This window comes from Callithrix jacchus, chromosome 1, assembly GCF_049354715.1.
Source record: "Callithrix jacchus isolate 240 chromosome 1, calJac240_pri, whole genome shotgun sequence".
Lineage (NCBI taxonomy): Eukaryota > Metazoa > Chordata > Mammalia > Primates > Cebidae > Callithrix > Callithrix jacchus.
The window spans coordinates 150,829,239-150,855,946 of NC_133502.1; the positions used below are offsets into that span (position 1 = coordinate 150,829,239).

The 26,708-nt window shown below is 34.8% G+C and overlaps 1 long non-coding RNA gene across 1 annotated transcript; it reads left to right on the forward strand.

The window, feature by feature from the left end:
• Window positions 1-25,936, forward strand: LOC118151805 (uncharacterized). The gene is made up of 4 exons (XR_004740217.3): window positions 1-286; window positions 20,504-20,634; window positions 23,290-23,414; window positions 25,812-25,936. It is a non-coding gene; the product is annotated as an uncharacterized LOC118151805 (long non-coding RNA).
• Window positions 25,937-26,708: the final 772 nt, after the last annotated feature.

The window sequence follows — 26,708 nt, forward strand, 5'->3', positions numbered from 1 at the left end:
GTCTTGGGGGCACTCCCTGACCTCACACTATGCATCTACTCTTTTGGCTAATTCCGACTTATAAACTTTTGCTCTAATAAAACTGTAATCTGGGGGGGAAAAAAGCTAAACATGAAAGAATAAATCCTCTATAATTTTATTTGAATAAAGTTCCAGAACAGACAAAAGTAATCTGGAGTGATAGAAATCAGATCAGTTGTTGCTTGAGTTAGGAGAAGCAGGGAAGCAGATGGGTGCAGTCAGACATATTATCTGCAAACAGCAGGAAGTACTTTCAAGGGAGATGGTAAGTTCTTTATCTTGACTCGGTGCTATGTATGTGGATACTACATACATCTGTATTTAAGTTTTTTTAAAAAAGAATAGGAAGCAGAAAACCCTTTGAGATGATGGCTTTATTTATAGCATGGGTTATGGTTATGATTTCGCATGTACAGACTTAGCTCCAAACTTACCAAGTTGTAAACATTAAAAATGTGCAGCTTTTTGTATGTCAGTCATACTTCAATAAAATGGTTTTAAAATGCACAGGTATCAAGCAAAATTCATGAAATAAATGTCTTTATGACTCAAAAAACAATGCTTTAGAGACAAGTTTATGATGTAAGAATATTCATGATACATTAAACTAAAAAGGTTTTATACAACTGTGTAATGCTGCAAAAAGTATGTGTGTATGTGTTTATGGTAGGTATGTGTACGTGTGTAAAGAAACTGTCAGAAACACATCAACTACTGTTTTTGTATGTTTATATTGATTTTTAAAAAATTGTATGTATTCACTTATTTTCCACAACTAATATTAAAATTTAAAATGCAAGCATAATAAATTATTTACAAATGGACCATAGCTAAGCCAGAAGCAATGGAAGTGAACTCTCTGTACCTGAATGTATACACATCTGCACTGCAACCACAAACAATTTCCCAAATTCTACTTTCTGTATTTGTCTCTTACCCAACTCTAATCTGATATAATTTATTATGTCACAGTATAGTTTGTTGAACATTTATTATTCTTGTATTTTCTATTTTTTCCATGTGTTATGTTAGCCCTGCATGATAAGGAAAAATAAAAATTCTATTCATTTTATATCCTGGTGACTAATATAAAGTTAAAATAAAATTGCTGATTATTAAATGGATCTATGAGTTCTCTAGGGGCAGAAAATATACTGGCCAATGATGCCTATATGTCCAGAACTAAAGAACTCCTGTAGACTGGCTACAATGGACCAAAAACAATTAAAACAGAAATAAATGTTTGTAGATATTATTTTAACAACTTCTTCCCCATCTTATTTAAAATTTGGATTTAATATCAGGTAAAAGAGTTTAGTAAATTTTTTTCCTCAATTCATAGCATTTTAAAAATATCATTAGTCCAGCACAGGACATTTTATATTTATGTTAAATTTTCTCATGTCCTTTCATCATCACTCCTATTTTCTACCCTCCTGTAAGAACTATAGTGTATAGTTTTATACAGGTACTTAAGTATATGCATTGTGCATTCATGGAATAAATGCTTTAATTTATATAAAGACTATTAGTATTCTCTTCCTATTACTCAAAATTATTTGTGCATTCTTGTAGGTTTTGGGAGACTTTCTTTGGCAAATTGCTGAACCACAGAGCAAAAACGCACTTAATTTCAATAAATAATTCCAGACTGCTTTCTACAATAGCTTTAACAATTAATATTCCTGAGAGTAGAGTCCAAAGTTTCCCTCCCCTGACATCCTTTCCAATGGTCGGTATCATACTCCAATGTGGTATTTCGTTATTCTGATGTGTAACGTGGTATCCTTCTTGTACCATAGGTGGAAAATAAATCTTTATTATTTTAAGCTGTTGAGAATTGTGGATCCTTCATTAATAAAGCCTAAGCTGTACTGCTTCATTCAATTCCTATTCATGTTTTCACTCTGCTGAATATTTAGGGCCACATCAGTTGGGGGTCCCTGAGGTTAAGCTTGGGGTTTTACTTTGACTTTTTTTTTGAGATGGAGTTTCACTTGTTACCCAGGCTGGAGTGCAGTGGCATGATCTCAGCTCACCACAACCTCTGCCTCCTGGGTTCAAGCAATTCTCCTGCCTCAGCCTCCTGAGTAGCTGGGATTACTTTGACTATTTAGATACTGAAAGCACATTTGTTTGTTACCACCTTACCAGCTATTTATGCTGGAAAGTTAAAAGGAGGCTGGAGTACAACACCAGCCAATGGTAAGCATATAAAATGTTCATTATTCTATGTAATCCCCGCAATTATTTATGATGGATCGTGATTTTGAAGTTGTTCAACTATGACAGCTGCTGCTATATGACATGTCTCTTATTCTCTATTGAAATCATTATATAAAAATTTAGCCACCGTGTTTTGTATAAAATGTTCAATTCTTATGTCTGTAATAGCTGATTTAGGTAGATGGGAAGCTTGATTAAAGCAGCAGCAATCAAAGTATTAGTCAAGGTAGTAAAATTAACCACTGTCCTTAGGCAGTTGCAGAAATACTTGCAATCTAGTATACTCCGCCATTTGGAATTAAGTAAGAGCAGGGATATGGTGTCACAATTTCAATAAATCATTACATTTAATTAAACATAGCAATAGAGGAGCTACACTCTTAATTAGGTTTTATACTTATAAGTATTTTAGAAACAATACAAAGTCATCAATTTGTTTGCCAGAAAGAATAGAAAGTGAAAATACACTCAGTAAACTTCTGATTTTTCACCCTTTGTTTTATAGTTATCACAGCATTTACATGGAAGTAAAACTCCATAGTGTTTTATTCTCCAATGATAGTTAGATTATCACTGACATTTTCTTCTTTCTTGGCTTTCCCAGTTGGACAATAGAAATCATGGATCCCTATTGTATGGCTAACTGTAAAAGAATATATTCATTGTAAAAGGGTAAGGTCCAGGACTGTCTTTTGATGACAAGACACAGGAACACAATCTGAACCAGTTTAGGCAACACAGAGAATCATAGCAGGGGATAAAGAAACTTTAGTGATTGTTAAAAACAGAATAAAATGCAATTAGAATTCTATAAATTTGTCTCACATTTGTCCTAAATTCTCTATGCTAATTCCCTCGCCAAAAATTTCTTCATGAGACTATAAGCATAAACTCTGCATATTTCTAGTTTTGATGCAGAAATTCAAAAACTTGGTTTCTCCTAGTTCCAATTTTAAAATTCTATGACCACCCAAAACAGCCTGGTGTGAATTACATAATCATCACCATGACAAGGGGCTGGGCAGTATACTTTACTTACAATCCTCGTTAAAATATTTGACTCTAAGGAAAAAAAGCACCTGCAAATAAATGTGCAGAGGTGAGGGGATGGAGGCGAAGGGAATGGATTACATATATGTGATTTTTCTAAATTTAAAAGTTGAATATTATTAATGGATTAAACTTTGCTATAGGTAAGGCATAGCAAGTAAGCAAGTAAGTCAACAATAGCAAGCAAAACACTGAAATAATCAGTGAGCCCCTGGTCCCTTGAATGCCCCTCCAAAGCATAAAACAAAAAATAAAAATATTAACTACAAAATACTTATATAAATTACCCAGAGCTGGTAAAAGACCCTAGAATGTCTATATCTTCCAGAATTATCACAAAGAATTTGGGGAAAGAAAACAGACCATACTACTTCAGAGGTGGAGAAAAATTCTGCAAATTTTTTAATTATAAAGGACAGCTAAGGGCAGGTGTGATGGCTCACACCTGTAATCCCAGCACTTGGGGAGTATGAGACAGGCAAATTGCTCGAGCTCCAGAGTTTGAGACCAGCCTAGGCAACATGGCAAAACCCCATCTCTACCAAAAAAAAAAAAAAAAAAAAAGGGAGACACAACATGGACCAGGTGAGCTCATGTCCAGCTAAGAGAAGTTGGATGTCCCAGCTCAAAGAGTGAAAGTAAATTTGCCTTTTCTCTGCCTTTTTTTTAATTTACAAAAATTGTATATATTGTCATGTACAAAATGTTGTTTTGAAATATGTATATGTTGTGGAATAGCTAAATTGAGCTAATTAACATATTCTCTACTGCACATATTCTTCATTTTTGTGCAGTGAGAGCACTTGAAAAATATCATCTTAGCAGTTTTTAATCATATAGTACATTTTATTAACTATAGTTGCACAATAGATTTCTGGAACGTATTTATTCTAACCTGAAAGTCTGTACCCTTTCACCATCATTTCAACTCCTTCATCCCCTACTCTTGGTAACCATCATTCTCCTACCTACTTCTATGAGTTCAGCATCAGAAAAGGAGTTCATTTCTAAAATATATAAGAATTCAAACAACTAATGATTAAGAAAATGTGTAACCCAATTGAAGAACGGGCAAAAGATCTGAACAGGCAGTTCTCAGAAGAAGATACAGAAGTACCAAAAAAGGTATATAAAGGAAACACTTAAAAAACTAATCATCAGAGATATCCAAATTAAAACTCCACAGAGTTATCACTTCTACATTTTTATCTATTTGGGCTTTCTCACTGTGGATGGCCATCTGCTTTAATCATTTCACCAATCCAAATGATAATCTCTTCTGGAAACATCCTTACAAAGACACACAGAAATAATGTTTTACCAGCTGCTTTGAAATCCCTTAGCCAAGTAATGTTGAAGTAAAATTAATCACACTCTACAATGGCAGAGTTGAGGAGTTACAACAGAGATTGCATGGCCCACAAAACTGAAAATGTTTCTCATCTGGTCCTTTATAGAAAAAGGTTTGGCAATTACCACCAAATGTGATTGTTTTATGTATTTTCTTTGCTCCCCAAATCTATGCTTCCTCTGATATTTTCTCTACTTTTTCATTGAGCAAATCAGTCTAACACACAAATATTCGCATCTTCCCATCACAAACTTCTTTCAATTTCCCCCTATTTTACTCATCTTCACTCAATTTAAAAAGAGGAAATACACTTTTTATACAAAAGGTTTATCATACTCTTAGTGCTTTGAGTCCCACTTTTTATTTCCTTCTTCAACAAATTGCTCCTTCAGTAATTCCTTCTCTCTCTTTGCATTACTCCTTGGTTTTCTAATCTTGGTTAATAAAAGTAGTAATAGTAAAAGGTGAAAGGGATTTTTTGTGTTTCCTGGACATAAACTCATCCTAGAAAACATTACCAGTTTCTCTAACTGTTCTTTTGCTGCTATGCTTCCAAGTTCCCAGAGATTTAATGAAGCCATAAACTCACAGGGGACGGATTGATACGTTTCATCAGAGTAAGCCAAAATCTGGTAAACTTACTCCTTTACTCCCCCAATGATTAATCCCATTACTCATTGATGTTAATCTCAACAAGACTGAAAAAAAAGCTCATTTAATTCATATAAGTATGGAAGACCAATTAATCTCCCCATTCAGAAAGACATCTTATTTGAAAAATGAAGATTTGCTATACAAAAGGATTTCTAGCTCTTTGAATTTTCAGAATAGGAAAGAGAAGGAAACCATTATAAGTGATAGAAAGTCAAGTTGTTATTATTGTTTGGTTTTTGTTTTTGTTTTGCCATAGAAAAGGCATATAGTTTCTTTTGTTTGTTTACAAGGGCTTCTAAATATTATCTATTTCACAATGAAGTGATTTAAACAATATATTATTATAGAAAGAACAGCAGGAGCAGCAATGAGAAACATTACTGAGGTATAGAATTCTGTTCATTAGGCACTGTGCTAAGTACTTTAAATGTATTATCTTATTTGAACATTGACCCTTTGAGACAAGTATGCTCATGTTACCCATGAGGAAATCAAGCTTACAGAGACAGCTTGCCCAAGATCACTCAGTCAGTAGATAATAGTGTAAATCAAAGCAGAATGACCCCTGAGTTTTTAATTTATTATACTTTAAGTTCTGGGGTACATGTGCATAACCTGCCACTTTGTTACATAGGGATACACCTGCCATGGTGGTTTGCTGCATCCATCATCTCGTTATCTACATTAGATATTTCTCCTAATACTATCCCTCCCCAATACCCCCACCTGCTGCTATCCCTCCCTAACTCCCCATCCCAAACAGGCCTTGGTGTTGATGTTCCCCTCCCTGTGTCCATGTGTTCTCATTGTTCAACATTCACTTATGAGTGAGAACATACAGTGCTGGGTTTTCTGTTCTTGCATCACTTGGCTGAGAGTGATGATTTCCAGCTTTATCCGTGTCCCTACAAAGGACATGGACTCATCCATTTTTATGGCTGCATAGTAATTTCATGGTGTATATGTACCACATTTTCTTTATCCATTCTATCATTGATGGACATTTGGGTTGGTTCCAAGTCTTTGCTATTGTAAACAGTGCCACAATAAACATATGTGTCTATGTGCCTTTGTAAATAGAGATTGATTTATAATTCCTTGGGCATATAAACAGCAATGGGATTGCTGGGTCAAATGGCATTTCTAGTTGTAGACACTTGAGGAATCGCCACACTATCTTCTACAATGGTTGAATTTACACTCCTATGAACAGTGTAAAATCATTCCTGTCTCTCCACATCCTGTCATCTGTTGTGACCTGATTTTTTAATGATCGCCATTCTAACTGGCATGAGGTGGTATCTCAACGTGGTTTTGACTTGCATTTCTCTAATGATCAGTGATGATGAGCTTGTTTTCATGTTTGTTGGCTGCATAAATATTTTCTTTGGAAACGTGTCTGTTCATATCCTTTGCCCACATTTTGATTTTTTTTTTATTTGTTTAAGTTATCTGTAGATTCTGGATATTATCCCTTTGTCAGATGGGTAGATTGCAAAAGGTTTTTCCCATCTTGTTGGTTGCCAGTTGACTGTAATGATAGTTTCTTTTGCTGTGCAGAAGCTCTTTTGTTTAATTAGATCCCATTTGTTGACTTTGGCTTTTGCTGCTATTGCTTTTGGTGTTTTAGTCATGAAGTTCTTGCCTATGCCTGTGTCCTGAATGGTATTGCCTAGGTTTTCTTCTAGGGTTTTTATGGCGTTAGGTCTTAGGTTTAAATCTTTAATCCATCTGGAGTTAATTTTTATATAAGGTGTAAGGAAGGGATGCAGTGTCAGCTTTCTGCATATGGCTAGGAAGGCAGTTTTCCCAACACCATTTATTGAATCGGGAATCCTCTTCCCATTGCTTGTTTTGTCAGGTTTGTCAAACATCAAATGATTGTACATATGTGGCATTATTTCTGAAGACTCTGTTCTGTTCCATTGGTCTGTATCTCTGTTTTGGTACCAGTAACATACTTTTTTGATTACTGTAGCCTTGTAGAATAGTTTGAAGTCAGATTGTGTGATGCCTCAAGCTTTTTCTTTTTCTTTTATTTTTCTTAGTATTAGATCTTGGCTATGCCAGCTCTCTTCTGGTTCCATATGAAGTTTAAGGTGGTTTTTTCCAGATCTGTGAAGAAAGTCAATGGTAGCTTGATGGGGATAGCATTGAATCTATAAATTACTTTGGGCAGTATGACCATTTTCACAATATTGATTCTTCCTAACCATGAGCATGGAATGTTTTTCCATCTGTTTGTGTCCTCTCTTATTTCGTTGAGCAGTTGTTTGTAATTCTTTCTTAAAGAGGTCCTTCACCTCCCTCGTAAGTTGTATTCCTAGGTATTTTATTCTCTTTGTAGCTATTGTGAACGGGAGGTCACTCATGCTTTGGCTCTCCGTCTGTTATTGGTGCATAGGAATGCTTATGATTTTTGCACATTAATTTCAGCCATCTTGGTGAAAGTCCCTCTGAGCATTTTATATTTGTCATTGGACTGTCACTTGTAAACAAACCCATACTGCGACAACTGCAATGTCACCAACAAAATGATTTTAGGGCCTCACCAATACTCTTACATAGTTGAAACATCCAAAAGACTGAGAAAGAAATCTGCTAGGGTTGTAATAATAGTAGTTAATAATATTGGAGCCCCTTATATAAATTTATTCTCTTAATATTCACAATAATTCCTATGACATACTTTTATTATATTTTTATGTATGAGGAAACTAAGTTACAGAGAGATTAAGTAACTTGCTCAAGATGACACAGCAAGTCAAAGAAAAATTATGAATTCTAATTAGTGTCCTGGGCCCCTAGCCCAGTCTTAATCTCTCAGTCTCTGCAGTACTTAGTTGTATCATATCCTCTGTGGTCACATTTTTTTCCATACTCTTAGAATCCTTTGGTAACAATATTGAAACTAAAAACTACAGATTACACACACACACACACACACACACACTGTCTCTCTCTCTCTCATACAAGGCCCTCTATGATGAACTATTTGATGGTCTTCTATGATGAACTTAGAGCAGGCTATTTTCTGTATATCCAGAAGAAATAGGTAATGGAAGGCAGAAAATCACAAACAATGTGATAGGACAGGGGTATCTGAGAAAACTGACTGTGCTGATCTGACTGAATTATAAGGGCTGTTTGTCAAAGAGGATTATAAAATGCAATTCTGGAGGGCTTTGAAGAGCAGAAGGCAGGGATAATTATATTATCTTATTTACTCTGCATAGCAACCATAAGCAACGTAGTGTTATTGTCATTTTGGGAGATTAAAGAGTTTATTCATTTAACAATTTGTAGTTTCCAAAATTTAAACATAGCTGGGTCTAACTCCCAATCCTGGTATCTTAATATCTGAAGCACTCTAAAACAATGACCAAAGGAATAAAAGACTGTTTTAGGAGGCAATGTGTTTACAAAACAAACAATAAAATTAAAAAAAAAAACAAGGGAGAAAAGAAGGACTTTTAAAAAAGATTATATTATCATTATACCACTCTTAAAATTAGAAAGGATTTAATCAGGTGAATTTATAAAAAGAACTTCACAGCAATAAGCTCATAACAGTGTTTCATAAATTCATGGTAAAGCAGTAAAACAGAGGAAATAGAAAGAAAACATAAGGGAAAATTAAATGAATTATTTTATAGCTGAATTAAGAAACTGCACAATTTAGAATAGGGCAATTTTTCTATGAGGCAAATAGAAATAAACAAACTAGGTTTATTTTTAAGTAGGCATGAGATCCACATGTAGCACTGTAGCGTGAGTTAAAAACAAGTACTTACATAAAATTGAAATTTAGGTGAAATCTTAATGGATATGAGGTAATTCTATGTGGGATGGAAGATGGAGTATAAAATTAAGGTTCATGAAATTGTAAAAACCTGAGTGGATCACCTGGCACTTAACCAATACCCTAAAATTGCCCTGAAATAGTAATAAGGTATTATTATAGAGTCTTAGCTAAGACCATGAGCTTTAAAATAAGAGTACCCAAATGAAAATCCTCAGTGCATCAAACCCTTTTACCAAATGTCTGTTTCTCATATATTAAATTGACTTTTTTTAAATAACATTCACATCATAAATTGGTGTCTACACTGGGTAAGAAAATATATGTAAAGTACATATATTTTGTTAGTATTTGGTATATCATAAACAACAAGTGAAATTGTATAATATACACAATTATATTATTGATATCTATATCTATCAATATTTATATCTATCATGTTTCATTGGGTCAAGATTCGGCTTGGCTGAGCATTCCCTCACTTCTCTTCAATATTTTTTCTCAATATTCTTCCAGGAAATTGAGTGAATAAGAATAGAGAATCTTAATTTACAGAGAAGAGACTGATTATCGTTTATGATAATGATGCTTTTGAGTCTGAAAAGGCGGACAGTCATTAAGGCTATTATTCCCCATTAGCAATGCTTACCTCCAGAAACTATTTTCTGGAAGCTCTTATATAATCTGTTTCTCTCTCATACACAAAACTCCCCGGATACTCTCTATTTAACTAGTTCGTAAGTCAAATATTTCTGTATATATGTATCTGGAATCTGAGATTTATCCACGATTTTTTCAATATATATGTACTGGATATTTAGTCCTTGACAAGGTCTAAGTGGACACTGAGGAACAAAACAGAAAATGTGCTCTCAGCTTCTAATCTGCTGAGAATGACAGAAAAAGCACAGATGAGGCAGCAACACAATCATGAAACCAAGAAAGAAAAGTAAGAAGGTAGAGTAGACAGTTTATTTATATACTGTTCAGAAAAAACCTCTGTTAAATTTCTGCATGAAATTCTGTAAACTTGGAACTGGAATTACATTTTAATATGCACAGAGACATTAAAATAAACTGTCTACAGAGAGTGGAAAAATAATAAAACAGAGAAATCTGAGAGATAAGAGACAAGGTATCCACTGTGAATAAGGATATAATAAACTCATTCTTCACATTAGAATTCCTGGTTTCTGTCCCTCCTGAGGTCTGTTTCCTAACCATGCACCATTCCATTGCTTTACTCTGTGTGATTTAGCTCCCTATTGATTTGCAAACAACTGTTACATGAATACACAATACATCACATAGTGATACAGTGTTCTCAGTTTGACTTGGGTTTCATGGAAAGCTCTTCTTTCAGGGTAGGATTAAGGGAGACATACTGGGAGATGAGTATGAGTGAAAGGCATTTTCTGTTTCTTTTAAAACTGCCTCAGTAAACTTGGCCCACACTTGAGTTCTTATACTCTCTTGTCTCAGAATATTCTCTCTGCCACCACCACCGATCCTCACCCAAATTTTGACACTTGTTTTGTGCTTCTTGAAATAAAAATTTCCTTGTGCTTGGTACACTGTAAAACTTTTATCACTGTTATTATTCTTATTACCACCATCTTCATTTCTTTTTTTCTTCATTATCATCGTTACCACCCTCCTATTTCTCATTACAACTAGTGAGAGGAGAATCTCGTATTTCTAAAACTAGGCAATCTGGCTCTATAGCAGCATGTACATAGATGTAAAGTAAATACCGAAGACTCAGTGCTAAATACACAAGAGGCTGCAGTAAGTAAATTAAGTTTGATGTAATTCTAATTTAACTAAAAACAATCATTCTCTTTGGACCACTTAGGTTGTTTTTTGGCTCAAATCACTTAATAATGGCTTCATAATGTGCTTTTGATGAGGCTGAGAGAGATAGGCAATAATAACCTTATCTGAATAAGTCAATATTGTACCTTTAGAAAGTTAAATGATTTAGTAGATTCAAGTACTAGCTCTAAAACATATGTATTTTATCCTGCATTCTATTAGAGATCTTTAAGCCTCATCAGTAATAGTGGAATAATAATATTTTGGGCTCGCTGTGACTCTTAAATAAGATGAATTATGTGAATTCAGTGGCCTAATGTGTAGGGATTACTCAGTAGAAATAAGATACTTTCCCCTAAGCCTTAGTCAGATTCCAATTCTAATAACGAGGTTCCTGGTAAAACTTGAGAATAAATGTAATGAAATAAGCTTTATATAAATGACAAGTAAAACTGTAAAGTCTTATGAACTATAAAGCAGTCTTTTTTATACTTATTATATAATGCCTTGTTAAGTTCAGTAGATCACAATGTGAATGGGCACCGTATGTTTCTGGTGCTCTACTTTCAGATTATTCACTGTGGAATCAGCCAATTGGAATGTCTTTCTTTTAATTAACTCATATGTTACCCGGAAACATTTTTTCTTTGAACATTATTGCTAATTCTAAGGCATCCATTGTCTAAGGCAACAACCTTTCTGTTCAGCAAGTTTTTTCAGCAATTTCTCTTTGCTCTTTCTATTCTAGTTATTTTTATACCCTTGTCTATATTTGAGACTATAACAAGAATATCCTCAAAATATTGCTAAGCATGCTTATACTCTTTCAATTTGTTCAAAAATCTTTTGACAGGTGTACTGAAAAATAAACTATTTAAGAACAGAATAGGCCAGGCATGGTGGCTCACGTCTCTAATACCAGCACTTTAAGAGGCTGAAGCAGGTGAATCACCTGAGCCCAGGAGTTTGAGACAAGCCTGGGCAACCTGAGGAAATCCCATCTCTACTAAAAATACAAAAATTAGCGAAGCATGATGGTGCACACCTGCAGTCCCAGCTGCTCCAGAGGCTGAGCTGAAAAAAGGAGGTTGCAATGAGCCAAGATTGTCTGACTGCACTACAGCCTGGGCAACAGAGTGAAACCCTGTCTCAAAACAAACAAAAACCATAATATTAAATATGCAATACAATTTAGACATACATCAATTCTACTTTCCCTGTTTACTGTTACTTTTTAAAATTCCTAATATTTCCACAATGGAGGCAGTCTGGTATAAAGGTCATACCTGCATTCCCTTGCAAGTTCCACCATCTCTGATTGAGTGAGCTTGGGAAAGTTACCTAACCATTTTTACATTTCTTTTTTTCAGTATCAAAATAATAAGAATTTATCCATCATAGAGTGATAGTAAGAATTAAGTCAGATTATATGTGCCTATTGCAAATCAAGAAATAGGAAAAATTTAATAGTTGCTATTTTCTTTCAATAGTTTGTATTACTTAGCAAGTATTTCCAAATCACCTTCAAATGCATTATCTTGCATATAACATGGTTAGCTGATAGAGAAAATAGTATGAACCCCATTTCTTCAGTAAAATAACTAGAATCTGTATTCCCTGCCTCCTATTCCTTGTGCTTTAAATAGGCAGTCACGGATGGTAACTGAGTTCCCTGACCCTGCAGCACATTCTGTAGTTGCTCCCAAGACAGATATCTAGACAACTCATTTAGCACAAGTTTCTTCCCAATCTTTGGGTGCAAATGCTCGTTACTATTCCTTTCATTTGGCTTTTGCTTCTGGAAGAATTTCAATTAACTCAGAGGTTAGTACAGCAGGGAAAAAAGTTTACTAAACAAATTCTTTCATATATTTTTACTATTTATGCAACCAAGATATTAGAGAGTCTTACAAAATACTCTGAAAAAAGAAAAGGATGAAAATTATCATTTGAAGCTAATGATTAATAAGGAAAAAGAATTATAATGGAATACATGCAGGCAACAAATATTTAAGAAGGGTTCATTTGAATATTCTTGCTCTGCAGTCAACTCAGTTGGAACCCAAGTTTAATTTTTTGAAGATATCATAAAGTCAGCAAGGTAATATATCTAGCCAAGCCACTAGGAATGTGGCTAATTTTAGACTATTTACATTAAACACTCTTTTAAAAAAATTGCTTCAATGTTCCTAATTACATTTAAAAACAGGATTCATAACTATACATGGTTAATACAACTCTGGCAATGCCATGTTTTTCTTTGGTATTTCTGAAAAAGGAATGCACAAGATATTTTCAGCAGAATTCATCTTCATAAAACTACATAACAGATTTGCTGACCAAACAAGTTCTAGCAATTTGTGCTTGGAAGGTTTTTGTTCTTTTTTTTTTTTTTTTTTTAACTATCTAGATGAGAATATGCTTCTCTGTATGAAAAGTGGCCAAAATCCTACTCTCAGTTATATGTAAAAGCTATGAAAACACTGAATAAATATCCTGTACATAAGCACATCCTATACTTCATGTTTTAGTTAACAAGAAGTCAAATGCTCAAAATCTCCAGTGAAATGTAAGAGACTATTCATATAGCACACACAACCATACTTACATAAGATAACCATCCATTTCTAGAAACCTAATAGCTCACATTTCAAAACAACATTTTTGTTATATAATGTAAGTTAAAATTTGACACATGGTGGGTGGGGTAAGAGGTAATACTAAAATCATGCTGCTGAAAAGAAACTTGATTAATTATGAAGAGAAGGATATTTTAGCACAGATTTTTTACTTATTTCCCTTAAATATAATGAATACAGCAACATTATTGTGAAGTGTTTCTTAATATCATCAAACCTCTATCATCAGAAGCATGCAAAAGATTATCTCTCAAAATATGTCAAAAATAAGATGTCACTGTGATTGTCATAGATAAGGTCATAGGGAGTCCAAAGTAAAGCATGTATGTGTGTAGTTCACGATAAATTGCCTATGCATTGTTCAATATACAAAAAATATATGTATTATCATATATATTATACTTATTGATATTATATAGTTGTATATACAACTCTATACAATTTTAATAATGTAAAAGGTAACAAAAATATATAATATGCCTAATTGAAAAGAATAAAGTATAAAACATATCTTCACCTTGTTAGAGAGGCTGTTAATATGTGGGTTTCTCTAATATATACTCTAATAAAATAAAATTTAAATCATAAAAATGGATGAGAACTGTCTATAAAATAATGGATATTAAATATTATTAAAACAGAATTATCTAATTTAATTTGAAATGCAGTATATGCATTTAAAAATAACACATCAATCACCTATAATAATGCCAACCACACTTGTAGCTCACAAACAGATACTTGGGAAAAAGTAAAATGAATTAACAGCCAGATGTCAAATAAATAATCAAAAATACAGAAATTTGCTAAGTGTCATGTCCATAAAACTTAAAGAATTGACTTCACTGAACATGTAATAAAAAGTTCTTGTTCAGTAAAAACTTTCAAGTTCATAGAGAACAATGTAAATTCTTTCCAAAAAATGACACCAGCATTTATCTAGCTTATTATTTTAAAGTTAGGGTTGAAAACAAAAGCTACCTTCTACTTTTATTTGTGAATTAAAATATTTTTATAGGCCAACATGAAATCAGCAAAATATGCCCATTTCTATGTGGCAAACTAGGTGTACTATAGCAATACGCCTATTTGCAACACACCAATACAGACATGAGCTTTGGAATAATTATACTCAAATTATTTTTCTTATATATTCTCAAACTAGGTTTGGAGAGATGCAGGGACCTAAATTTTAGAAAAAACACTTTGACTTACTTTTAGTCTAAAAATTGAAGAGCATTTCCAATTCCAATGCACTTGGAATTGAAGTAGTTCAGTGAGGAAGGAGTAAAAAAAATTAAAAGCAAAATACTTTTTGCTTATTAGTGTAAGTGCGTCTTAGGATTTGTCATCTTTTGATTTGGTGGTAACTCACAAAGCTAATTTGAATCTGTGAAAAAGCATGACTCTAGGAAATAGGGTTTAACCAAATGGCAGTAAACAGCCTAAGAAAACACATGATTATTTTAAAACTTATTATAGTCAGTGGGGTATTACAGTCTCTCACTATTATTATGTGGGAGTGTAAGTCTCTTTGAAGGTCACCAGAAACTTGCTTTATGAATTGAGGTGCTCCTATTTTGGATGCAAATATATTTAGGATAATTAGACCTTCTTGTTGAATTGAACCCTTTACCATTAAGTAATGCCCTTCTTTGTCTTTTTTGATCTTTGTTGGTTTAAAGTCTGTTTTGTCAGAAACTAAAACCACAACCCCTAGCTTTTTTTTCTGTTTTCCATTTCCATGGGAGATTTTCCTCCATCCCTTTATTTTGAGCTATATGTGTAACTGCATGTGAGATGTGCCTCTTGAAGGCAGCATACCAATGGGTCTTGGTTCTTTATCCAGCTTGCCACTCTATATCTTATAATTGGGGCATTTATCCCATTTATATTTAAGGTTAGTATTGATATGTGTGGATTTAAGCCTGTTATCATTATGGTAACTGGTTATTTTGCAGGCTTGTTTATATGGTTGCTTCATAGTGTCACTGATCTGTGTACTTCAGTGTGTTTTGTAGTGGCTAATAACAGTCTTTCTTTCCCATATTAAGTGCTTCCTTCAGGAGATCTTGTAAGGCAGGTCTGGTGGGTAACAAATTCTCTCATCATTTGCTCATCTGAATAGGATGCTATTTCTCCTTTGTTTATAAAGCTTAGTTCGGCTGGATATTAAATTCTAGTTTGGAAATTCTTTTTTTTTTTTTTTTGAGACAAAGTTTTGCTCTATCACCCAAGCTGGAGTGCAGTGGTACAATCCTGGCTCACTGCAAATTCTGCCTCCCCATTTCATGCAATTCTCCTGCCTCAGCCCCGAGTAGCTGGGATTACAGGTTCCGACCACCACACCTGGCTAATGTTTCTATTTTTAGTAGAGACAGAGTTTCACCATGTAGGCCAGGCTGGTCTCAAACCCTTGACTTCATGATTCGCCCATCTCAGCCTTTCAAAGTGCTGGGATTACAGGCATGAGTGGCCCTGGAAATTCTTTTAAGAATGGTGAACCATGCCCAGCCCTGGAAATTCTTTTAAGAATGTTGAATATCGGCCCCCAATCTCTTCTGATGTGTAGAATTTAACTCTATCATCTCAGCTCAAAAGCTTCTCTTTTTATTTATTTATTTTGTGAGACACAGTCTCACTTTGTCAACCAAGCTGGAGTGAAGTGGTTTGATCCCCTCTGACTGTAACTTCTGCCTCCTGGGTTCAAATAATTCTTGTGCCTCAGCCTCCTGAGTAGCTGGGATTACAGTCATGTACCAGGACGGCTGGCTACTTTTTCTATTTTTAATAGAGACAGGGTTTTACCATGTTGGCCAAGCTGGTATTAAACTCCTGACCTCAAGTGATCCACCCATGTCAGCCTTCCAAAGTGCTGGGATTACAGGCATGAGCCACTGTGCCTGGCCTAAAGCTTCTTAAACTAATAAACAACTTCATCAAAATCTCAGTATGCAAAATTAATGTGCAAAAATCACTAGCATTTCTATACACCAAGAATTGTTAAGCTGAGAGCCAAATCACAATTGAACTCCCATTTACAGTTGCCATAAAAAGAATAAAATATCTAGTAATACAGCTAACTAAGGAGGTGAAATATCTCTATGAGGAGAGATATAAAGCACTGCTCAAAGAAGTCAGAGGTGACCCACACAAATAAAAAAAAATATTCTATTCTCATGGATAGGAATAATCAATAGCATGAAAATGACCATAGTGCTCAAAGCAATTTACAGATTCAATGCTAATCCTACAAACTACCACTGACATTCTTCACAGGACTAGAAGAAACAAATTATGCTAACATTCATATGGAATCAAAAAGCAGCTGGAATAGCCAAGGCAAACCCAAGCAAAAAGTTCAAAGCTCGAGACATCACACTACCTGACTTCAAACTATACTACAGGGCCACAGTCATCAAAACAGCATGGTACTGGTATCAAAACAGACACACAGACCAATGGAACATAACAGAGTACCCAGAAATAGGACCACACACCTACAACAATCTGATCTTCAACACATATGACAAGAACAAGCAATGAGGAAAGGACACTCTATTCAGTAAATTGTGCTGGAATAACTGGCTAGCCATGAGCAGAAGATGAAGACTGGACCTCTTCCTTACATCATAGACAAAAATTAACTCAAGATGGATTAAAGACTTTCATGTAAAACTTGAAACTACAAAAACTCTGGAAGACAACCTAGACAATATCGTTAAGGACATAAGGACAAGCAAAGATTTCATGATGAAGACACCAAAAGCAATGGTAACAAAAGCAAAGATCAACAAATATAATCTAATTAAACTTAAGGGCTTCTACACAGAAAAAAAAACTATCAACAAAGTAAACAGATAACTTATGTAATAGAAGAAAATTTTTGCAAACTATGCACTTGAAAAAGGTCTAACAACCAGCATATAAAAGAAACTTCAACAAATTTACAAGGAAAAAATGAACAGTCCCTTTAAAAAGTATACAAAGGACACAAAACAAACACCTTCTAATAGAAGACATACATGTGGCCAAAAATCACAGGAAGAAAAGCTCAACATCACTAGAGAAATGCAAATCAAAATCACAGTGAGATACCATCTCACATCAGTTAAAATGACTATTATTTAAAAGTCAAAAAATGGCCAGGTGTGGTGGCTAAAACTTGTAATCCCAGCACTTTGGGAGGCCAAGGCATGTGGATCACTTGAGGTCAGGAGTTTGAGACCAACCCGACTAACACAGTGAAACCCCATCTCTACTAAAAGTACAAAATTAGCCAGCCATGGTGGTGCATGCCTGTAGTCCCAGTTTCTTGGGAGGCTGAGACAGAAGAATTGCTTAAACCCAAGAGACAAAGGTTGCAGTGAGCCTAGATCACACCATTGCACTCCAGCCTGGACAACAAGAGCAAAAAACTTTGTCTCAAAAACCAAAAAAAAAAGTCAAAAAAATAATAGATGCTGGTGAGATTGTGGAGAAAAAGGACGGTTTATACATTGCTGATTGGAGTGTAAATTAGTTCAGCCCTGTGGAATACAGTGTGGCAATTCCTCAAAGACCTAAAGACAGAAGTACCATTCAGCCCAGCAATTCCATTACTGGGGGGTATATACCCAAAGGAATATAAATCATTCTATTATAAAGACACACGTATTGAGAACATACACATACATGTGTCTTTATAATAGAATGATTTATATTCTATTATATATAGTACAGCACTATTCACAACAGCAAAGACATGGAATCAACCTAAATGCCCATCAGTGATAGACTGGATAGTGTTGTATATATACACCATAGAATACTATGCAGCCATAAAAAGAACAAGGTTATATATTTTGAAAGAACATGGTTGGAGCTGGAGGCCATTATCCTTAGCAAACTAACAAAGGAACAGGAAATCAAATACCACATGTTTTCACTTACCAGTGGGAGCTAAATAATGAAAACATATAGACCCATAGAGGAGAACAACACACACTAGGGCCTTTTGGAGGGTAAACTGTGGAAGAAGGGAGATGATCAGAAAAAATAACTAATAGGTACTAGGCTTAATACCTGGGTGTACAAGAAAGGATACTTTTAGATGGACAGAACAGGAGATATAGATAGATAGATAGATACAGATAGATATAAATATATATAGATATATATAGAGATATATAGAGATATATAGATATATAGAGATATATATAGATATATATATAGATATATAGAGAGATATATAGAGAGATATATATAGATATATAGAGAGATATATATAGATATATAGATGTTTATTAAGTATTAACCAAGGTCCCACAATAGGCTGTCAGCAAGCTGAGGAGCAAGGAAAGCCAGTCTGAGTCCCCAGACAAGAACTAGGAGTCTGATGTTAGAGGGCAAGCAGTATTCAGTGAGGGAGAAGAACGTAGGCTGGGAGGTGAGGCCTGTCTCATTTTTCTGCCAGCTTTTTATTTTTTTGAGATTGCATCTTGCTCTGTTGCCCAGGCTGGAGTGCAGTGGTGTGATTTTGGTTCATTGCAACCTCTGCTCCTTGGGTTCAAGGGATTCTCCTGTTTCAGCCTCCCAAGTAGCTGGGACTGGACTAGAGGTGCTCGCCACCACACCCAACTAAGTTTTTGTATTTTTAGTAGAGATGGGGTTTCACCATGTTAGCCAGGATGGTCTCAATATCCTGACCTCATGATCCACCCTCCTCAGCCTCCCAAAGTACTGGGATTACAGGCATCAGCTACCACGTCCAGTGAACCTGGCTACCTGCTTTATATCCCCTGGAAGCTGATTAGATTGTGCCCACAAGATTAAGGGTGGATCTGCCTTCCCCAGCTCACTGACTCAAAGTTAATCTCTTTTGGCAACACCCACACAGACAAACCCAGAATTAATTCTTTGTATCATTCAATCCAATCAAGTTGACACTCATTAACCATCAAGCTGAATGATGAAATAATCTATACAATATAACCCCATGACACAAGTTTACCTGTGTAACAAATCTGCACTTGTACCCCTAAACTTAAAATATAAGTTTAAAAAAGGAAAAATTGATTTTATTAAAATTGAAATCTTTAAAGAGTTATACACAAAATTATTTTTGCTTAAACTCTAACCGTATGTTATTTTTAATTAATGGTCTAGCAGTTTCAAGATTTCTAAGTCTCCCTTTCCTTCTTTACTCAACTTATGACTCCATGTCACAAAATTTCAGGATACCAACAGTAATTTCTATGAATGAATATTTTCCTATAAATCATCATACTGGTATTTAATAGATCAAATATTTACATTTTTGTCCAATATCTTTTATTTTTGCCTAAGCACTTCAAAGCAATACAACCAAGGATGTTAACCTATTTAATTTGTTAATAGATTATACATTATTTAGATGTCTTAGTTATATGTTTAAGTAAATTGTATATTAGAGATTTAGTATTTAAACTTTATAATGAAAACAAATTTCGTGTCTCATTGCAAGAGACATAGATATAGGTCAAAAATTTCCAAAAAGTGGTTCCCAGTGTACTTGGTCTACACATAAGGAAACAGCAATTTTAAGAAAACAATAATAAAAGATTATTTTTAAGTTGATACCATTACCTGAAGATTATAGTACTTTGGCTATATTAAATGTAACACTATTTCAACATATCTGTATACTGTAGAAGCTAAGGAACTATTTCAACTTCTCCAATCTTTAGTTTTTCTAAACCTATTCCAAGCTCCCGTTTCTTTGTTTCTCCTCTAGGTTTGGAAACTGTGATTATTGGACACCATTTTATAAGGATGTATACTAAAATGTCTTACTGGCCTTTGAGTTCAGGAGGAGTAATAGCCACTTTAGGACAGCAGCCCCAAGATTAGTTCCACTACCCACTTAAAGCAAGCCCTAGCCTCTATAGAGACCCAATATGACCTTGTGCTTCCATTGCATTTCAGGGTGATACTCCAAAAAACTCCTAACGTCTGAGTCCTGATCACCAGAAGTGCTTGGTTTGATTACAGACCATGTAGATGGCAAGACATTCCCACCACTGCAAGTTGCTGGCTCCTTTTGTACCACTCTCCAGGTTGCTGTTTTCCTGCACATTTTCTATTCCCCCAGGAGTTAAGATGATATCAGACTTCTCTTGCAGAAAACTTTCAGAAGCTTTTCACAATATGTGTATCAGATTCAGTAAGATGAGCCTCTAGTGAATCCATGTAGTTAATCAATATGGAAAAATGTTATGAACTGTTGGACAGTGAAAAGGTATGTTTTCTAAAACCTCCTGAGTACACAGCATTGTCTTAGAGTCCCTTGTCATGCATCCTGGAAAATACACTGCTGTAAAATTAGCAAGAGCACAGTCTTAGAGATTGATCAAACTGGAGCTGCTTCTTTATCAACTCCCTTTCCACACATAGCTGAATTTACATTTCCCAAGAAAAATTACCTATGGCTGCTTGGTAAAGACAAAGAGAGTTGCTTCAGGCTCTATTACCCTCAGTAGTGAGCCTCCTTTTTCTGGTTGATTCCTTTAAATTCAACTTCTTCCCTAACGCTGTCCCATTTGAATGAAGTCCAGGAACTTAAGATTTGTATATGTGCCATTGCTAGGAGACGGAAATAATACCATTGAATTCTAGCTAACTCTATGCTAATGAAAACGACCAAGGAAAATCATTTAGTAAAGCTGACTTTTGAATTCTAGCTATGTCACTAGTTAGTTACCGGATTGAGGACAATGCAACCTATCATTTTTGATCACCAAAAGTAGAATTTAATTAAAAAGTCAAAACACAGTTAATGGCTATGAGAATAAACTAATATAATTTATGGGAAACATGTTTTGATTATTTGCTTTCAAATATGCTAATACTTAGATAGAAATTCACTTTTGTTCTTTGAAAAGCAAATTTAAACACACAAATGATAAAACACATCTCATTATTTTTCAGTAATAAGGCAAGGAAGGAATTCATACTCCATTCCGCAGGAGAGCTTTCCAGATGACATAAACAAAACAATTTATATTGTAGTTGAGGCTGGTTCTTAAAAAAGCCCATATTATTTTTTTCTCCATGCTAGGTAAGAACAGTCCTTGAAATCTTTTGGCAAACTATTTTTGGCTCTTCTACTTCCTTCTAATTTTGGTCACAGATCCACCTACATTAAAATTTTGAGAGACCGTTACTTATACACTTTATCTAAACCCTCTCTTCTCAGTCCTAAATATCACCATGATCAACCAGCACATTCACATACACAGAACGTTGTTCTTTTTCAACCTGATTTGTGAAGTTAGAGGAAAAAGACCAAATACAGAATACCTGAAATTATAAAAAAATATATTCCTCTTCCCTCCTCCAACCCTCATATAAAAGGTACCAGACTAGCATTTTTTCCTTTTATCCCCCTCAAACAGAGATCCTACTTTCCAATCAACAAATTTATGAGCATATGTGAAGTATGTATTTCTCAGAGCCTTTTTTTTTAAATGTACTTCTTTCCCACTGGCTTCACATGACCAGAAATAACAACTCAGCAGATTCTCTTAAATATTGATATGAAATTTAACATAATGCAAAAGTCTCCCACAGGCTCTTCCATTTCTCCTCTGAGTAAACAGATCTCTTTCCCGACAAATTTCCCCAGTGAAGAAATCGTCCAGGGCTAGAGAAAAATAAGTGGAAGAGCTGTTCCAATATGAGCCCCCAAGTATTTCCAGAGTCCAGAGTTCAGTTTTTCGAAATTATATGCATTAGGGTGTTCTCAAAATTATTCCGACTTGATTTGGGATGATGGTAATTATAAAATCAACAGTAAAAGGCCAGTGAGGAAGCCTGTTCTCTTTCCAACGTTCAGTGGCTGACAGGGCAAAAAATCTGAAGCTGAGGGACAAGTAGCACCTCTGAAACCCCTTAGGCTCAAAAAGGTATTTGAGAGAGGGGTTCTCTGATAATTCATGAAAGATATTCTAAAGTCTTCTAGAACGGAGGCTGCAATCTGCTGCATCTGAGGGTTTGCTTCACTGTGCTCTTGGATGTCACATACAGGCTGTAATCTTTCTTCAACTAACATTTTGAAGTATTTGCTGGAGTTTTTACTGCAGACATGATACGTAGCCCATAGTGACCAGTATCAAATCTCTGGTTCAGAAAATTTACCCAGGAGTGGGAAAAAATACATTGAAGGATCTGTAGGTCCAGTGTATTTAATGCTGCCATCTTACACCTTGAGCTTAGCAAATTTGGGATGGTTGCATAGAGCTCCTTGAGAGGAAAAATCCTCACAAGTTATGGGATATTTACGCTGTTTGTCAGAAGTCAGGTGGGTTACAACTACTGCAACAACATAGCCGATGTCTCCTTCTTTGCTATGGGTCAGAATGCTATATTCTTTACCACATCTTTAGTGATCATTTTGAAAGAAAGTTTTCTGACTTCAGTGAGATTATTTTCCCAGACTTACATGAGGATTGTCAATTCCTGCTTTTCAGTAAAGTGCTTGCAGGAAGCTGGAGACTCATCTGTAAGATCCTAAAGTACTTTTAAACTACACAAGAGGGTACCATTCTCTAAATTCTCAGTAGCCTTTTGTTTTACTATTGCTAAAAAGTTCCTTAATTTCCCTTAAGAGCTCTTCTTCAAGTTTTGTGGTTTGCTCAAGTGAGAACTGCAGGACTAGAATAGAGGGGATGCTCACTGCCTCTGTTTTCATCTTGGGATTTTCATATTTACAGAGCCATCTCATCACAAACTTGGCAGCACTGAACTTATCAGATGAAACATCCACAAGAATCCTTGCCAGACTACCACTGTAAGGTCTTCATCAGCTACTTTCCAAGGGAAACCAATTCTCTGGAAGGTACAATGTTCCATCAGGTTTTTCAAAACACAATTACTCATGAGTAGTCAAATACTTGGGATTGTAAACTCTGAGAGTGACTCAAAAATTTATCTAAGGTGGATGCAGTGAAAAGGGAATAGTTCTATACTGCTAGTGGGAATATAAACTAGGATAACCACTATTGAGAACAGTGTGGAAAGTCCCTAAAGAACTAAAAGTATAACTACCATTTGATCCAGCATTCCCATTCTTGGGTATCCACCTGAAGAAAAAGAAGTCATTATACAAAAAACATACTTGCACAAGCATGTTACAGTAGCACAATTCCCAACTGCAAAAATATGGAACCAGCCAATGCTTATCAATAAGTGGATAAAGAAATCATGGTGTGTGTGTGTGTGTGTGTGTGTATAATGGAATGCATATATGTATATATATGTGTGTGTGTGTGCATATATATGTATATGTGTGTGTATATATGGTGTGTATATATGTATACAGTATATATGTGTGTGTATAATGAAATGCATATATACATATGGCTGAGCAGTATTGCCTTTTGTATATGTGCATATATATGTATGTGTGTATAATGGAATGCATATATACCTATAGCTGAGTAGTATTTCATTGTGTGTATGTGTGTGTGTGTTGTATAATGGAATACATATATGCATATGCATTTTTTAATAAAAATTTTTTGCATATATGCATTCCATTACACACACACACATATACATAAACACAATGAAACACTTGTGTATGTGTATCTATATACACATGCATATATACATTCCATTATACACACACATATATACACACAATGAAATACTACTCATTATACACACATATACTTTATACATATATATACATATTCATTACATTATACACACATATACATATATACACATACATATATATGCACATATACATACAATGCATATATACACATACACCAATGAAATACTTATGTGTGTATATATATATACACATGCATATATACATTCCATTATACACACATATATATACACATACACATAATGAAATACTACTCATTATATACTCACATACTGTATACATATATATACATATGCATTCCATTAATTCCATTATACACACATACACATATATATACGCACACATAGACACAATGAAATACTACTCAACCATAAAAAGGAACAAATTAATGGCATTTTTAACAACCTGCAGGGAACTGAATAGTATTATTCTAACTGAAGTAACTCAGGAATGGAAAACCAAACTTTGTAGTTCTTACTCACTCCTAAGTGGAAGCTAAGCTATGAAGATGCAAAGGCATAAGAATGATACAATGGACTTTAGGGACTTGGAGGAAAGGACGGGAAGAAGCAAAGAATAAAAGACTACAAATTGGGTTCAGTGTATATTGCTTGAGTGATGGGTGCACCAGAATGTCACAAATCACCATAAAAAAATTAAAAAATAAAATGAATTGTCAGGAAAGTCTTCTCCGAAGATGGGAAGATGGACAATGTTAGCAAACCATAATAATGAGCTACATCTTGCTAACTAAAATTTAAAGAAAATCAATTCTAGATACAAAAAAAAATACTCAAATGCTCAATGGTAGAAATAAGCTGGAATTTGTGCAGATCAGAGAGATAGATGAGAGGAGTGCAGCATAGCAAAGGAGACAGTGGAGAGCATTGGCTTTGAGAAGCAGGTAGTAGTCAGACTTTACAGACCATGTTAATGTGGAAGAAAAATAAATCTTGGGGCCCCAAAATCACTAAGTTAAACTAAGTTAAACCAATGAGTCAAGCTTGGAACTGCTAAGGCTGTACCTGCTCCCCATTCTATTCGGTCATCCCTCTGCTCACTGAGATAAATGTATACCTGATTGTTCTCTTAGGAAAGGCTCATCAGAAACTCAAAAGAAGGCAATCACTGGTCTCTCAACTATCTGTGACCTGAAAGCTCCCTCCCTGCTCTGATTTGTCCCACCTTTCTGGATAGAACCAATGTACATCTTACATATATTGATTGATGTCTCATGTCTCTTTCAAACTGTAAAAACAATCTGTGCCCTGACCATCTTGGGCACATATCATCAGGAACCCCTGACGCTGTGTCATGGGTGTGCATCCTTAACTTTTGTGAAATAAACTTCCTAAATTGAGACCTGTCTCATATATTCAGGTTTCACACTAATATCCCCTCCAAACCTCATGTTGAAATTTGATCCACAATATTGAAGGTTGGACTTGGTAGGAGTTGTTTAGATCACGGAGATAGATCCCTCATGGATACATTAATGCCTTTCCTGAAGGTTGATTTCTTACTCTATTAGTTCTTGAGAGAGCTGTTTGTTAAATGGGATGTGAGACCTCCCCATCTCTCTCTCTTGCTTTTTTTCTTACCATATCGTTTCTGCAGATATTGGCTTCCCTTTACCTTCCACCCAGAGGGGAAGCAGCCTAAGGCTCCCACCAGAGGCAGATGAGACTTCCAGGTATCAGAGCCATGAACCTTCAGACATCAGAATTGTGAGGCAAATAAACTTTTTTCCTTATAAATTACTCTCTTGGGTATTTTATTATAGCAAAGCAAAACAAAACAGACTACATACACAACAACTTGTTTGGATGTTATACAAAATGCAATTAAAAAACTGTTGAAGAAGTTCAAGCACAGAGAAGGAAAATGACGAGTGGAAGTGGTTACGAAAATGGAATTTTTTAAATGTTATCTGGCTGCTATGTTGAGAATGACTAGAAAGGAGGCAAATGAGAAAGCTATAGTGATCATCTTAGGGAGGCATTACTGTAGCTGTAAACAAGGATATAAAAGAAGACATGAAGGGAAAAGTACATAGATTCAAAATATATATTTGAGACTGAACCAATATGATTTGTTAATGGATTAGAGCAGACAATAATGAAAAAAATGAACAAATTATGACTACTAGGTGATTTGCTTTGGCAAACCAGGTGAAGGGCCTTAGCATTCATATTTATGGAAGAACCTTTCAAAGGGGGTACTCTTGGAGAAATGAAAAGTGAGATTTATACTTTTGTTCTATATATTTGTAAATGTCAGATCCTTATTAAATATGCAAGTGATAATTATCTTTAGCTAAACGAGACGACTGAACATAGTGTATTTATGTATATATATACACAGACATTATATGTTAAATTATATACACTTAGATTAATTTTTTATAGAAGATGATATTTCTTGTATCTATAGTGTATTGTAAAAAATAGACTATAGGTTAAGTTTAACTTCTACTTAATATTTTGACAGATTTCTAAAACTAAGTTAATAGTT